Source organism: Echeneis naucrates, chromosome 2, assembly GCF_900963305.1.
Source record: "Echeneis naucrates chromosome 2, fEcheNa1.1, whole genome shotgun sequence".
Taxonomy (NCBI): Eukaryota; Metazoa; Chordata; class Actinopteri; order Carangiformes; family Echeneidae; genus Echeneis; species Echeneis naucrates.
The window spans coordinates 2,854,718-2,871,932 of NC_042512.1; the positions used below are offsets into that span (position 1 = coordinate 2,854,718).

The 17,215-nt window shown below is 41.2% G+C and overlaps 1 protein-coding gene and 4 non-coding genes across 5 annotated transcripts in view; 2 read left to right on the plus strand and 3 right to left on the minus strand.

Moving 5' to 3' along the window:
* LOC115053002 (NLR family CARD domain-containing protein 3-like) overlaps window positions 1-17,215 on the plus strand; it is a 237,659-nt gene that overhangs the window by 99,540 nt on the left and 120,904 nt on the right. The window lies entirely within an intron of this gene.
* trnaw-cca (transfer RNA tryptophan (anticodon CCA)) lies at window positions 12,015-12,086 on the minus strand. The gene has a single exon. It is a non-coding gene; the product is annotated as a tRNA-Trp (tRNA).
* Window positions 12,880-12,961, plus strand: trnas-cga (transfer RNA serine (anticodon CGA)). The gene has a single exon. It is a non-coding gene; the product is annotated as a tRNA-Ser (tRNA).
* trnas-gcu (transfer RNA serine (anticodon GCU)) lies at window positions 15,292-15,373 on the minus strand. The gene has a single exon. It is a non-coding gene; the product is annotated as a tRNA-Ser (tRNA).
* trnai-aau (transfer RNA isoleucine (anticodon AAU)) lies at window positions 15,875-15,948 on the minus strand. The gene has a single exon. It is a non-coding gene; the product is annotated as a tRNA-Ile (tRNA).

The window sequence follows — 17,215 nt, forward strand, 5'->3', positions numbered from 1 at the left end:
ATAATCACTGACCCACAGGACAAAGAACAAGAGCAACAACACATACAACACACACTGAAGGCATGTCAATATCCACAGTGGGCAATCTCTAAAGGGGCAGAACAGGTCAAGAACAGCAAAACAAGAACACAGGGGAGCAGTAACATTGCCATGCATCAGAGGAATAATGGAATGCATCCAAAGAGTAATGAGGAAACACAACATCAACACACCCATCAAACTACACACAACACTCTGTCAGATCCTGGTTCATCCCAAAGACAGAATACATCCGGAAAACAAATGCAATATCATATATGAGATTCCATGCCAATCATGCAATAAAACCTACATCGGGGAGACGGGGAGGAGCTTCACCACAAGGAGAAATGAACATAAGAAAGAGTGCGAAAAGGAGACAGCTACAAGACTAACCCAAACAATAAAAGAAAAGGCACTACAGAAACATTACAAATCAGCCATAACAGACCACTGCAAAAGAGAAAATCACATTATGGACTGGGGGAATGCCAGAGTCATCCGCACTGAAGATAACAAACATCAGCGCTTGATCAGGGAGGCCATGGAGATCCGAAAGCAAAGCCTGAGGACCATCAACCAGGTTGAGGGTGCATACATGCTCTCCCATACCTGGAGTGCCATCTTGCAGGGGGCAAAAGGAAAGCAGAAGGCGTGACCGACCTGTCAACCCAGACAGGAAGGTCACGCCAAGGAAACATCAGCTGATAAGATGCATCACCAACAACATCTGGTGACGCTCTGAGGAAGACAGTAGTTACGTACGTCAAAACATGTCAGGTAAACAAACCTAAAACTAGATGTCTGATAAAAAAGAAAAAAACAAATCATAAATAAAGAAAAAGTTGACTCAGTATCCGACCAACAATTTAATCGAAAGCAACTGGACTTAGCACTTAGATTTGTCTCAGAAGTCATTTCACCTCTTATCCAGTTCGTAACGCATTGGTTTGACTAATCTGACAGACAGTGGAGTTGGACCCAGGTATTTAACCTCTGTAGGAGTGTTCACAAAGCTCCTTGTGACAACAGCCCATTAGAGGAGTTCCACTTCACTTTTGTGAATTTCTCACTTTTCAATAATGGCACCATTAAGGAAGAGTTTCCAAGTGAGTGAAGCTTTCAGTTGATGCCACAGAATGAAGATTAATAAATTGATTCTGTTTCACAGCTGGAGCTGGAGGAGGTGATCTGCGCAGCCGGCAAACATGGCGATGTTATGTACACATTTACAAGGTGGCTGTCCATTGTAGTGCCACTTTACCTCTGAGTCGCTAACTTGATAGCTCACTGGTCTTTGTTTCTTTCCACCTCTGCTGTGGTCTGTGACGTTATAGCTCAATTGGTGGTAGCCCATTACCCACAAGCCGAAAGAGTGCATATTGCCACCTATCATAGCAGAGGCGACATGATTTCAACAAATCGATTTCACTCCTGTGCATGTATACTGGGACAAGGATTGAAGTCCAATGAGATGGTTTGATCAAGCTATAATCATAGCTTGACTTAACTGTGCATGTAAACGTGCTTTATAACACTATCGTATCTGAACATGGTGAGCCATTTTTCTTTGAGCCGACACTTTCTCCACTGCTGCCAAGGAATCAAAACTGCCGCTGAGCCCACTCTGGATGTAAATTTGCAAAATTTTCATGACAGGATGTTTGGTTTCCCTTTATTCTAACATTGAACAAATTGATTTAGCCTATTTCATGTGGCTCTCCACTAGCATTAATTAGAGTCATGATGTCGTTTAGAGGAGTGTTGGCCTATTTCAATGGCAAAAAGAGGAAAAGATCAACAGAAAAAAAGTTCATTTATCACTCTAAACACATTTAAGATGTGTTTAACTGACTTTCTGTCTCTCCAATGATGTTAGACTCTCTCCTACAGTGTCTATTATAATTACACACATATGGTCAATAAATTATGCAAATTAAGCAAGGACGCCATTTTGTAACTTTAAGGACATCCAGTTGCTACTTTCCTGACTGAGGTGTTGGCAACACTATATAGTAATAATATAACAAGAAATTTCTCCAAACCAGAATATGATCGGGGTGACTTTTGAAGACTGGAAATTAATCATGAACTCATCCCAACAGCAGCCCCCGAGGCACTCAAAATTTCTGCAAAGGAATTTTCTAATTGACAAGTCCAAGACAAATAATAATGATAATGTCTCCCCATGCTGGTTGACCTCCCTATTAAAATAAAATAACAAAACAGCAGCAGAAAAAATTCAGGAATAAAAAAAAATGCAAGTGACAGTGATAGTGAATAATGATGGCACAGTGATCTGAGTGCTGAGCTCTGACAGATGGACAGTTAGAGATCCTCATCTCACCTCTGAGCTTTGGTCTGACTCTCATGTTCCCCACACAGAATGGTTTTAGATGTGAATGATCAGATTTTACCTTTTTTCTTTGATAAAATCATCCGTAGACTGATCACTCTTCATGGACACACAGGTGGATACAGCAGACTGTTGTCCTCCCTTAAAGTAAATAGGACGATCCATAGACCGATCACTCTTCATGGACACACAGCTCAGTTCAGGAGAATCTGGCCTTGACTTCTGGTTGCTAGACAAAACCAAAATTTAAATTAAAATAAATAACAATCAAGACACAGAGCACAACATTATCTGTTTAAATTAAAATAATAAAGTCCAGCTTTCATTTGTATAGCCACAAATCACCAAGAATATTTTACTGTGTGATTTATTTTTCATCTTAATTTATATATTTTCTATATTGACAAAAAACAAAACATCCGCAGAAAAAGTTCAGGAGTAAAAACTCTGAGTGACAGTGAGAGTGAATAATGATGGAGCAGTGATCTGAGTGCTGAGCTCTGACAGATGGACAGTTAGAGATCCTCATCTCACCTCTGAGCTTTGGTCTGACTCTCATGTTCCCCACACAGAGTGGTTTTAGAGGGAGGGGCTCCCTCCTCTCTGTCCTCACACTGATTCATAGCTGAGCCTCCACCTTCACACAAACACAACAAAAAGCTTCATTACAACAGGATTTACATCACAGGACAAATACATCATCATCACTGTCACTAATATGTCATTAACTTCAGCCTTTAACTCCCAACAACAAACTGTTATGACAGCATCTGACTGAAATCAAGAAAGAAAAAAAAGTCAGAAAAGACATTCAAGATTAATGCACATGCCAACATTCAGTTCTTGCATCATACACACAATTTTTGATCACATCATATAAATATTGCATTTTGTAACATTTAAAGGCCATTACAGGCCTAATCAAACAGTTACATCTAAACCAATCTGACCTTTGTCAGGAAACCCCAGACCAGGGGAGGTGGTTCATCTGATGTTTGGGATGCACCTTAGACATTTGTTTCTTTTTGCACATTAAATACTGTGCCTCCACAACTTCATACACAAATCAATCTGATCTATCAGTGTCAATGTCAGTGTCATTCTGATGGTGCTTCTTCTCTCTGTCCACTAGATGGTGATATCTGACTGTATGATGGAGCTGTGCTTTAATTCGTGTCACATTACTGATGTGAACCATGAACAGGAAGAGTTATATTCTTTCAGCCAAGTTCATTCAAGGTTTCAGGCCAGTTCTGACATGTTTGTTCTGTCATTGCTCTAGAATAACACAGCACACCAGGTCAAGGAAATCAACTTAATCTTTTGTTTCAGTTCAGACTAATTTGTTGGGGCCATTTAAAAACCTTTAAAAAAATAAAATCTGGTTTAAGTTGCTCTGGGTCAGCAGGCTCTGCTTTCACATACTCTGCAACGCCTAAAATATCTTTAAACACCTCCTGAGAAAGTTGAAACACATCAGCCGTAGCCTTAATGTTTTGAAACACTTCCAAGCTGCTGACAAAAACAATCGATTTAGCTCGATTCGCTCTAACCCCGCCCACTGACTTTGATGGGTGAGTTTGACAGATAAAATTAATTCATGAAGCACTGCAACAGTACCATGAAATCTATATTTTTAGATCAAATTAACTGGTATTTTAATGAATTAATGACACATTTAATTATTCATTTCCCATTTCAATTAATGCATGACAATTATTTAAATATTTATTCATAGGGCTTATTTTTCCCATTTGGTCCTCTCATGTCTCATTAACATGGAAGAAATAATTACCAAAGCAAACCATCTTTATCTGTGACAGCAGCTCTAGCATTTGGTATTTATTGATCTGTAATCCCAAATGTGTTACATTTATCACTTAAAAGTTGTATTAGTTTTTAAATCCAACACAAATGTATCAATAAAAAGTGGATTATCTTGGTGAAATAAATTGGAAATAAATAATAAATCTGTTTTACTCTACAAACCCTGAGGCTGTGTTTCTGACAAAATCACACAAACACACACTTACAGATTCTCAATAAACTCTGTCAACTCACACTGAAGATCAGTCCTCTGTTGATTCTTTTAATGGCCATGAATACAACTTATCCTCAAATCATTGTCCTTCAACTCCAAGATAAACTATTAATATTATTTTTACACATCTGAAAGCAGCCAATCAGCATCCAGAAAAGTTCTCCTGTCCAGTCAAACAGTGAAACAACAATGTGATCACAGTGATCCTGTTCACACATTTACAGATTCTCACCTGCTGAACTCACTTCAGGGAGACTTTCTGACACTTTCCAGCTTCATGTGAAGAGAAGAAGCTGCTTGTTGTCCCTCATCAGTCCTGGTGTCTGTTTGAGCTGAGGAAAAGTCACATCCAAAGTATGAAACAACATCAGAGTGACGTTAAAACCGCTCCAACCTGTTGGACAGTCTGTCCAGAGGAAACATTGGTTTGTTGTTGTACTGCTGCTGTTAGTCTGCAAGGTACAACAACACGTCTAATGTAATAAATTCAGGACAATATGGACTGGAGTGTAACTGAGCCGGTGTATATTACAAACACTGACATTTTAGTGAAAAGACTGCAGCCAATCTAAATCCAAACTTGCTGCCAAAATAACACTGCTTGGTGCATCTCTTGTCCCCCTCATGTAGAAAATCCTGCTCTGGCTCTCTTACCTGCAGCTTGGCTGCTACGGGGCCACTGACTCCCTCTTTTTGCTGAGCTCCAGGAGGGCTTTTCTCTGCTCTCTGGACTGGACAGCTGGTCGACCCACTGAGAGATCTTTACTCTGTCCAACTGTGACAGTACTGTGCCTGTACACAGGAAATGGAAGAGCAAGGAATTATTTTAGAACCTGAGTCAGAATAACTCATTAGCATTAGACAGAATGAATTATGAATTATTAGCATTCGTCACAATAACTCGTTAGCATCAGACATAATAAATTGGTAGCATTAGTAAGAATGACGCATTCGCATTGGACTTAATAAATTATTAGCATTAGTCAGAATAACCTGCTCGCATTAGTCATGATAACTCGTTAACATTAGACAAAAAAGAAGTCAAATGAGACGTGGGTTAGCTGACGTGCTAACAGCTAACATTGACCCTCAACGCTCGTGCCTACTTCCGGCTCCTGTCCTGTGTTGCCAGTGTCCGGTAATGTACGCATGGCCTGCCGCCCCGGCAGCTGAGGTGTCTCCCGGAGCCGGTGAAAGTGAAGAACATTTCTCCAGTCTCTCTTTTTAAAGGACTCAGAGGGAACAGGTAAAGACACCAAAAACAATACGCAGCCAAGACTAAGAAAACTATTAAAAACACGTGAATGAATAACAGGGTGCCTTGCTGTTGCTTCCAGTCTGTGACTTATAATACACACATTGTTTTGTCTTTCTGATTTCATTAATAAATAAGTTAATTAGTTAGTTAATACTACTATTATTAAGACTACACTACTACCACTAATAATAATAATAATAATGCATTATATGTATATAGCGATTTTGACAAATTGGAGGCAGCTGAAAAATTTTCCCATACATTTATTTAATTTATTATTGTATTTATTAAACAATTCAACAAACTGTGACATCAGACAGTTTGAAACCCAGGAGAGCATTTCTCTGGCAGGACTGTTTTTGAAGGTAAAAAGTTCATCAACGTGGCAGCAAAAATAGATTTAACAATACTACAGCATGAAGCATTGCTTTGATATGAATGAAAACAATGCTGGCAGAGTGAAACTTTGCCCTTAACTTCTCTGAAGGTACAAGTAAAGTGGATAACGCGTTACTTCTGTTAGCATGTTACCGTGGACAAGATAACTGACAAACTCCAGCTAGATGCAATTAGATGCACAGTTAGTCTGTGTTAGTTCTGCTATGGGAAAGGTCATAAATGCATGCTATGATAGAATCAACACAAAGACGTCACACTGCACTGGTTTTCTTCTTTTCTCACCTGCCCAGCTCTAACCGTCTGCTGCACCCACCTAATCAGTGCAACCATCTCATTCCACTCATTTTCTGACAGATTATATCTCGTGTTTGTTGCATTCATTTATGCATTCAGGACTGAGAGAGAAGCTGCACTCACACACTCTCTGTGAGGAAATTCAAGTAATGTGTTTCACGTATAAAACAGGCTGCAACAAAAACATCGCACAAGTATCGATCCGATACTAATACTGACCTTGGTATCAATACTGATGATATGTGGATCGATCTGCCCTCCCCGACTTGACAGTACTTTTTCACTCGTCTTCCCAGCTCTACCCGCCTGCTGCACCCACTAATCAGCACAACCATCTCATTCCACTCCACTGACTTTCTGTCAGATTATCTTTAGCATCATGCGAGGGGCATTTCTGGTGTTTCGTATTTGGATTGCACCTTTACCCCTCAGTCCTATTAAAGTAATATCCACCTATTATACAAAATTTCAATACTAACTGACTGTAACGGGTGTTAGGTCGAACCCAAATACAGTACAGACTCACAACAAAGAAGAACAGTTCAACAGTTTATTCTGAAGTCCCTCTGGTGAGGGAATCCAGGTAAACAGGGAGAGGTGAGAGCAAGCAGTCAGAGGAGTCAGGGACAGATGGTGGTCAGAGACAGGCAGGGTGAAATCCAGACAAACAATCTGGCAATGAATGTGAGAGAGCTTTGCAAGATGCTAAAGATAATCTGGTGGAAAATGAATGGAATGAGATGAATGCACTGATTAGGTGGTTGCACCCGACAGGTAGAGGTGGGCAGGTGGGTGGAAACAAGACAACCAGAAGTGGAGTGTGACAATGTCATGTCTTTATGATGATTCTACCATAGTGTGCATTTATGACCTTTTCCATGGCAGAACTAACACAGACTAACACATTATTAAACAGCTTTCAGTTCATGACACGCACAACTGCTTCACATTGCCACTGAGAAGTTTTGAGGAAACTCATTACAATGAATTAAAACAGAACAAACCCAACACCCAAGCCAAAAAATATCATAGATATTTTATATTTATTGTTTTGCATCTATAAAGCATTGTGACCACACATTTGGGCAGAAAGTATATCCATGGTTGTTTCTTTGCTGTTCTCTTCTCACCTGAAGTTACAGATTCAGGTTTAAAGACAAACCAGCCTTATTGCTTATTGACTCACTGAGGATGATTTGTGTTGCATCAACCTGAAGCTTCTCAGTCATCTTGTCAAACATGTTAACAGGAGTAAAATGTTGAGAGCAAAGTTTTCCTCTCTCAACATTGTTTTTGTCGCGACAAAGGATGGGATAGTATTGGGGACGTGTCAACAGCAACACCACCTGGGGGAGTTTCAGCCCCAGGAAATGAGTGAACTTAACCCCTCCAGGAGACACAAGAATAAGGCATACAGACACCGGCAGGGAAATTAATCCTGAATGGTACAAATCTGGGCATATGCACAATGCCCCCCTAAATGCCCTGACTGCTCCAGCAAAAATTATGACATTGAAAAAAAAATCTAATATATTTCAAAGTAGTTGAAATGTTATGCTACAACTGTCGCAACATCAAACCAATACCATTTCATCATCAAAAAAATAAATAAATCGCTCTCCCTCTCTACACCTCAGAGAACAGATTCATGTGTCACAATTCAAAATGAAGGACGTTTTGTTTTTTCATCATTACATGATATTGTCCTCTTTGACAATTACCAAAGTATGTAAATAGTAGAAATTACAATTGAATATTGAAATGATGAAGAAATCCAGTTTTCTGATGGCTCCATCTGTTGGTTGCACTCAGAATGACATTGTTTGTGTACTGCAACAACACCTCAGAGAGTAATATGAACACCTTCTCGTCAAACTTGACAGGTCCTTTGATCTTAAATGACCTTTTTTTAAACGGTATTTCTTTTTTTCCCCCGGTAGTTTGTACGCAAGATCTGGACGAAGTCAAGTTTTCAGAGAAAGTTCTCCCACAGCCGAGACCATAACAGAGGCTGAAGGCTCTCAGAAACCCGCGGGTGAAGAACTGCGGCCGGACGGGGATAAAAAAAAAAAAAAAAACTATTCCAGGACCCCGAGGTCTCAAGACAGGAGGACGCTTGAGGAGACTCTAGGAAAGGATCCAAGGAGTCTTCGAGCAGCTCTTCTTCCTCCACCACCAGCAGAAGAGATCGTACGTTTTGTTTTTTGTTTTTTTTTTAAACTCTGGTTGTTTTTTCACATCTAAAACATTCACCAGTATTCAAACTGTGTACCTGCATTGACATTGAGTGAAACAGAGCGAAGCTGCTCCAGCTGTGTATAGCTCCGTGGGAAATAATTTATTTTTATTTTATTTTTTTCCCCAGACTATAGGAAGGAGAAGAGGAGACGGCGATACAGAAGAGATAGGTCACCTTACAGGCCTTTTTCACCATACTGCTCCCGTTCACCCTGCTCGTACATCCACCGGAGGATTCCGTGCAGACACCTCCATAGATTCCTTGACAGGTTGTATGCACTGTCATGAGGATATGATGTTTTAATGTGGTTTGAGTTTATTAAAAAAAAAAGCGTGACATGGAACAAAAAGGGAACGAGACCCTTTTCTTGCAATAAACCTCGCTATAGATGAGTTGAATCATCCTGAAACTCTAACGAATGCTGTAAACGAACTTCGTTCTGTAATAAACAGTTTAACTATAGAAAATGATTCTGCGACTGAGCCCCCCGTCTCTCCTCATTTCTCTGGGTTTGATTCACCTTCTCCACCGGTTGATTCACACACAGAATGTTTGAATGCCATAGACAGGGCTGTACACCTGTTAGAGATTCAGGAGGGGGGAAACGCTGGTGTTGTTTCAGGGGCTGAGGAGAGGGAGGGAGGGGGAGGGGGACCGAGGGGCAGAGCTAGAGGAGGATGAAAGGGGGAGAGGGGTTTGTTGGATCTCCAAGGGAAGTGATCAGAGATGTGTATCTGATCTGACCAGTACAGACGTCAGCTTAAAGGAGACACACACACAGCCAACACACAACCAGACTGTGTGACGTCACTGGAGATCAATACCATTTCCTGTCTTTCATCGCTCTCCCACGCAACACCAACGCATACGTCACACTTGCGTTTGATTCGGATGGATGAGCGCATGCGCACAAAGACGCACATGACTCGTCTCGCGTAAGAATGAAACGAATGAAGTGAAACACAAATCAGCTGTTATTGGACAAATAAGTGGCGTTAAATTGAACTAAAATCAAATGTGACTCGTTTATTTATACTCCCCTGATAAAGTTCAGATGAGAGGATGAACTCATTTCATCGCTTGACTTACATGAGGTACATTTGGTTGTCAGCCTCGGAGCGGATCAGCTGGGATCAGCTGAGAGAGAGCCAGCAGCAGGAGCACATTCAGAGATCGGCTCTTTCATTTCATCTGAAATACGCCCCAATCAGAAGCCTGAGTAGCTCAGTTGGAAGAGCTGCAGGACTTTTAAGACATAAAACATGTTGTCACCACATTTATCAAACAGTAATGTCAGATGATTTGTGATGTCAGACGTTTAAAGGAAATGTTATTCTTAATTGAGCTCTTCATTCTGGATATGATTCATTGAACTTTATCTTTGGGTTATGAACCCCAGACTCCCCAACTTAATGTATTGGATATCCTTCCTGCTCTCAAAATAAAAGTCAAAATAATTTTATTCAGAGATTTATTAATTTTATTAAGTATATACAAGTACGTACCTATGTACGTACGTACATACATACTTGACATAACTTCATCTTCATTCACAACAAGAACAGAGAACATCCTTAGAAAGGCGTGAAGAGTCTTGTGGTAGGTACCTTGTTGTAAAGTAAATTCCCATACCGGGAGTCGAACCACATCAGAGAGGAGCAGCTGGACACGTGTCAGGATGGCCGAGTGCTCTAAGGCGCCAGACTTAAGTTAAACTATGTCCTGTGCAGACGGGTATTCTGGTCTCTCAATGGAGGCGTGAGTTCAAATCCCACTCCTGACAAAACCTTTTGTGAATGAAAAATCTGCATAAAATAGGAATATGATTTTTTGACAATAAAGGGGTTAGCACTGAAAACTCTAAAGTCTGTGGCTCCCTGAATACCAGCAGTTTCCTTCGATAGCTCAATTCGTAGAGCAGAGGACTGTAGAGGCTTACAGCTGAAATCCTTAGGTTGCTGGTTCAACCCTGGCTTGTTTTTTTTTTTTTTTTTCATCAGCCTCATCCAGCACAGTGATGAGTCTGCCTACAGACAGGAGGTGACCACAGTTGCATCACTTTTCATGTAGAGCAGCTGTGTTTTATATTGCAGGCAGCACTGAGTTTCTAACATTTGGATGTTGTTAAGAGGATCATTACCATCAGCTGAGAATCAAACATGTGCAGCACACAGGAATTCTACCACTGAAGTTCAACGAGCATCAAAGGCTTTTGACCATTTCTGTGAATAATGTGGAGAAAAAACTAACCTTCCTCTGGTGTTCGGGTCGGGATTTTTTTGGATTTTCTGCTCACAGGTGATGTTCCCAACCTGTGATCTTGATGATACTCTACAGTATGTAGATCTACATGATCCTTGCCAAATATTATTTGCTGACTGGCAATATATCAAAAGCAGCAGCTCTTCAGACTCACTCACGACAAAGTGGTTGTTGCTGTGTTGAGCAGATGGAAATGTGGTGATTGACCGCTTTTCACAGGAGACAAACTTTGGTAAGAGTCACAATGGCCAGGCACTGATGTTGGCGACGTAACAGTAAGGGCTCGTCCGGGATTTGAACCCGAGCAGAGCACACCACGTTTGTCTTTGGAGCTTCATTAACTGTGTGCATTCTACTGTGGAGTTCATGGGAAAAAATGGGAGGAGTCTTTGATCTCTCCACCACAGAGTGCACACTGTCAATGAAGCTCCAAAGACAAATGTGGTCCTGCCAGATACCTTTGAGTTCTGCAGACAGATGCAACAACAAAACTGGAACTAATTTTCACTGCACTGACCAACTGCGCCACAGATGTTGCCCCTTACTTCGGTGTTCTTGGTCTGTTTTAACTGCTCTGAAATGAAAACTCTTATTTTAAACTCTTTAGCTGTTAAAACTGTCTCAGAGTGGTTAACATGAGTAACTGCAGTGAAAATAAAACTGGGCACTGAAAATGTCTTGTGGATGGTATCTGGTTTGGTTTCACCTCCACAAAACTTCAGGCTGTTCCAATGAGAGACAGGAAGACTGTGCAGTTAAGTGACTCCTCCCACTTTTTCCCGGGTTCGATTCCCGGTCAGGGAAAATATTTTTAACAGATATTGATAACGGTATCAGGGAAAAATTTCATATCGGTGCATCAGTAGTTTGAAGGTTTGAAGTCTTCTGTGTGACAGGCAGAGATACTGTCCACTATATTAACGAGGAGCAGGAAAGAGAAACATCATGTGGTGTGTGACTTCACTTCCTCTGTGGAAAAACAAACTGTGAATGAAGTTCTCTAATGTCTTGTGAATGATAGTCCAATAGTCCTCCTGGAATTCTAAAATTGTCTGTGATGTGAAGAAATGAAATGGATCATCAGAAAAACACTTCCTGCTGCACCACAGAGTATGTGAGGGTTTACCAAAAGTGCAAACAGATGATCTGACCCTGACGTGAGTTGAACACGCAACCTTCTGATCTGGAGTCAGACGCGCTACCATTGCGCCACAGAGTCGCACAGCCTTCTGAAACTGTGACAACCTTGAGATAGCTCAGTTGGTAGAGCGGAGGACTGTAGAGGCTGGTTGTTAAAATCTTCAATGATCATTCAATATGGACCTAAAGTCAGAAGTTCACTAATTGAACCCGGGCCTCTGGCATGAGAGGCAAGAGTTCTACCACTTTGGTGGTGTAAACTGATGTGAAAGCGCACATCGCTCTGCAGCTCTCAACAGCGGGTGCTGCCGTGAGCCCCGTCCCAAAGCCCTCACCTATTCAATCTATTTATGAAACATTTCAGAAGCCAAGCAGTCCAAGGTGCTGCATTCATTCTGCGGTCTCTTCAAAGGGTCGGTTTGAATCCCATCGCTACTAATTACCTCTGTTCCTCTGAATGTAACCTGTTTACAACATCAGTTGAGTGTGATGACTGAGCTCTTAGTGAAACACATCACGGGTTCTAGGTCTTCCACGTGAATGCCTTTTATAGCAGGCATTGCTTCTTAATGCTGAAATGAGAGATAAAAAGCTATGTCGGAAGTGCAAACATTTACAAACAGTTTGTACTAACAGTTAATTGAGGAATCAGCAGAATGAGGACAGATGTGACTTAAAGCACAACAAAGATCTTTCCCCAGAGGGCCCTCAGACAAAGAAGCTGGGTAACAGCACAGACTGTCAGGAGTGGTATTTGAACCCTCAATTCCAGAAGAGACTGTCACCTGAACACAGCACCTTCAAAAGTCCACAGCACTCTGCTCAGCTTTTTTAGTTTTTTGTGTATTTCTACTTTTCTTGCGGCTCATGTAGTTGTTGTGGCCGAGTGGTTAAGGCGATGGACTCGAAATCCATTGGGGTTTCCCCGTGCAGGTTCAAATCCTGTCAACAATGTTTAGTTGTTTTCAAGGAGCAAGTTTCCCATGTTCACCATCCACTTCTTCAAAGTCCCACAGTGAAGGCTTCAAATGCACATCTCTCACAGTGTTATCATGCCAAGAGAAAGAACTGACTGATTCTGACAACGGGACATCACCATGGCCCAGTGACCACGTGGCCTAATGGACAAGGCGTCTGGGAAGTTATGTATTACAAGTTATACCATATTTAATGTCTCTGGTGAAACCAAAGTGGAGGAAAGGGGCAGTGCAACTGTCCTAACATCAACATGTCGTGGCAGTGATCAGCAAGTTGATCAATGTAGATGGTGCCGAAAGGAGCACATCATCTGCAAAATCCTCCAGATACTGACCTGGAACCCCTCCTCACCACGGCTCTCAAAATAATTTTAATAAGAGTTTGGTCTAGACCTGCTCTATATGTACTTGACGTAACTTCATTATGATGTTTTGACGTGAGTTAAAAAAAAGAGGCCAAAACATTAGGAGTTTGCTTTTAAGTGGACTTCAATGGCTGCTGTTTTGTCATCACATGTACACTTGTGTTCACTTTGGTAATTTGGTAGGATGACTACACAGGATAAATCGCTCCAAGCTGAGTGGATAATTGAGAGATCAGGGTGTTGCACAAGATAAAGACTTCCCATGCTTCATTATCAACGCTGGAGATTACAGGGACCGCGGGGCCTCATACATGCAAAGCATGCACTCTACCACTGAGCTACATCCCCTGCATGGTGCACAACGCCCGCTGTTATGTTATGAACGACAGATGAATGACAGTGTGAAGTTTGCTGTCTGGTTGTGTTACTTGAAGGATCTTGACAAGACACTTGCCACAGTGAAGACGCCAGCTGAAGCCGTAACATAATGTCACATCAACGGCGTGGCCATTTGACTGCAGGTCAAGAGGTCCCCAGTTCAAATCTGGGTGCCCCCTGCCAAACCTGCATGTTTTCATACGCAGGCATGAACTCTGTTTGACTGTGATGTTTCTCATTTCAGCCCACCTGGTGTTGGTATTGTCTTTCACTGGCTTCTATAACTTTTGTTCACAGAGAGATGAAAAATGCCTGAATTAGCTGATTAGTTTTCATTGACAAGAAACAAACTGGCAGTGGTGGGTGGTGACAGTGAAGGTTTCAAATCCAGTTCAGTCCAAATAGTTCCAGTTTTGTTGTTGCTTCTGTCGGCAGAACTCAAAGGTACCTGGCAGGAACATGATTGTCTTTTGAGCTTCATTAACAGAGTGCACTCTACTGTGGAGGTCATGACAAAAAAGTGGGAGGAGTCTTTGATCTCTTTGATGTCATTAGAACCTTTGTGACATCACAGAATCTGGTTTCATGCTTCTTTGTTTTACTGCCACAGTCCTGATCATATTGGAACTGTTGGAGTTACTGCCTTCACTCCTGACGTCCAGCACAAGAATCATGCTACGTGTTATGACACTAAATAAATGACATTTCCTGTCTGAATACCCAAAGAACAACTCCAATCTCCTCCTTAAAGTTGCACCCTAATTCTGATCACCTGGCTCTAAATGCAAACTAAATGCTGTAAATTCGCCACTCATGAGTCTTGAAACAACCTTCTGTCTTCCTGCAGCACCTGTAATAAATATTCACCAGAGCTCAGGTAAGAACTCTACAATCGTCTTTTCTCTTTCTGCACCACAGGGAGCCACAGGCTTTAGTGTTTTCAGTCCTAACCCTTGATTGTCAAGCAATCATATTCCCATTTTATGCAGATTTTTCATCCACAACACACAAACAGCAATCTTGAATTGTTTAATTAAATCTAAAACTGTTATGAGTGACAGATTTAGAGTGCTAACGATTACACCATGGACCGTACAATTTTTTATTGTATTCGTATTTATACTTTTATCATTTAATATGTTTTTGCTGCGTTTCAACTCATTAACGCTTTAAGCTACAGAAAGAACAAGAGTTAGTTAATAATGAGAATTTAGTGGTTTAAACCTCAATTCCTTGAACACTGTCTGGTTAACATGTTTCGGTGATATTAGACTTCTATGGACCATTTTTGCAGAATCAACAACTAATAACTCCACAACGAGACTGTGTGACGTCACTGGAGATCAAAGGCATTTCCTGCCTTTCATTGATGCCCCACGCGACACAGATGGATACGTCACACTCTCACGGTCGCTTCAAATGAATGAGTGCATGCAGTTTCTGTAGTGTCGTGACCATCATGACTCTTAACAAAGTTTGTCTCCTGTTAAAAAAGTGCAATCACCACATTTCAATCTGCTCAACAGCAGGGTACAACTCAGACAGACTAAAGCCAGCTGAAAACCCACGAGGATGGGATTCGAACCCACGCGTGCAGAGCACAATGGATTAGCAGTCCATCGCCTTAACCACTCGGCCACCTCGTCATGAACACAAAGGTACATGTGATGACAAAAAAACAGCCATTGGGAAGAAGCTGCAGCACCTGAACAGGGACTTGAACCCTGGATCCTCAGATTAAAAGTCTGATGCTCTTCAATAAGATTCAGCACTCATCACAGTAATTTACAGTGACAAGCCTCCCTCTGTCTTTTCTTTCTCCCTTTGTAATTTCAACCCCCCCCCACCCCCATGTGAAAACATGCAGTGTTTGGCAGTTTGCAAAGCATCCACTCTACCACTGAGCTACATCCCCTGCATGGTGCACAATGCCAGCTGGAAACTAATCACTAAACTGTTACAAAGGAAATGATCTATCTGCAGTCTAGATCTGCTCTGATCATTGTAACTTTGTGTTATTGTTGTATCTGATAAGTTAAGCTGCACTTCTAATGACCACCAGGGGGCAGTTCCACTGGTTGGAAAAAGACTTCAGGCTGCATTGAAGTCTATGGAGACAACAACAGCAAGTTCTGAGATGCTGCTTGTGGCCAGTATGGGGATTGAACCCATGACCTTGGCGTTATTAGCACGACGCTCTAACCAGCTGAGCTAACCGGCCTTCCACGTCCATCTCTTCCACAAAACGTCAGGATGTTCCAAAGGGAGACATGAAGACTCTGCAGTTACCTGATTGGTCAGAGAGTTTTAATTGAACTCCTGCAGAAGAAGTTACATGAGTTTATCTCAACAACCTTTTTTTTTTTTTTTTTATACTTTATTTTTATTTTTTTCCTTCATAACACAAACAGGAGGTCATATACAGACATTCAGACATATTGGGTGATTTACGCGAGTGTTCACCACAGGATAATAAGCTTTTGTTCAAAATCAACAGCAGTTTCAACTGTCACACTCAGCATCAACTAGGTATGTAACCCATTTGGCCCAATAATCTTTCCCCTTTTCCTTCTGTAGCCTCAAAGAGAAAGTTAAGCTTTCCATGTTGTATATGTCATTCATTATATTTTTCCATAGGTGCAGGGTGGGAGGTTCTCTCAGAAGCCAGCGTCTGGTTATTGCTTTCTTACTTGCTACCATAAGTATCTTTAATAAATATCTGTCTCTGTTATGCAGATCCTTTGATACATTCCCCAAATAAAATGAGAGACAAGTAAAGTCAATGTCGAATCCCAGAATCTTCCTTGTTGTTGCTTGAACTTGGGTCCAGAAAGGTTGCAAAGCGGGGCAGGTCCAGAAAATATGAGTATGGTCTGCCATTAGTTGGCCACATTGTCTCCAGCATCGGGCCTGATGGCCTGGTTGTTTTGATTTTATTTTGGGGGTTATGAAAAACCTCACCAGGTTCTTCCAACAAAAAGTTCTCCAACACTGTGAGTTTGTGGTCGACATCTGGGTGTGTATTGTGGCAGTCCATTCCTCTGGGGAGATTGCAATTTCCAACTCTCTTTCCCATTTTTGTTTAATATAGTCTGTTGAGTGAGTCTTCATATGTGAGATACTTGAGTACAGATTCCCAATAATTCGTTGAGAGGACTTTGAGTTATAAGCTCTCATGAACATTTGTGTAACCCCAGATTGTTCCTCTATACCATGACCTTTCACCTCGTTTTGATAGTAGTGACATATTTGTGTATGTCTATACAAATCTTGTCTTCCTAGACCATATTTTCTAGACATAGACTGAAAGTCCATTAATTTCCCATCCTTCACTAATAGAGAGTATGATGTAATTCCATATCTTATCCACTGTCTATATTTTAAATCTAGGGATGCTGGCTTAAAATCTGGGTCGTATGCTGGCCACCTCAATATTTTTACTTCTTTTTGGATCTGATACTTCTTTACAAAGTCTAGCCACACATTCA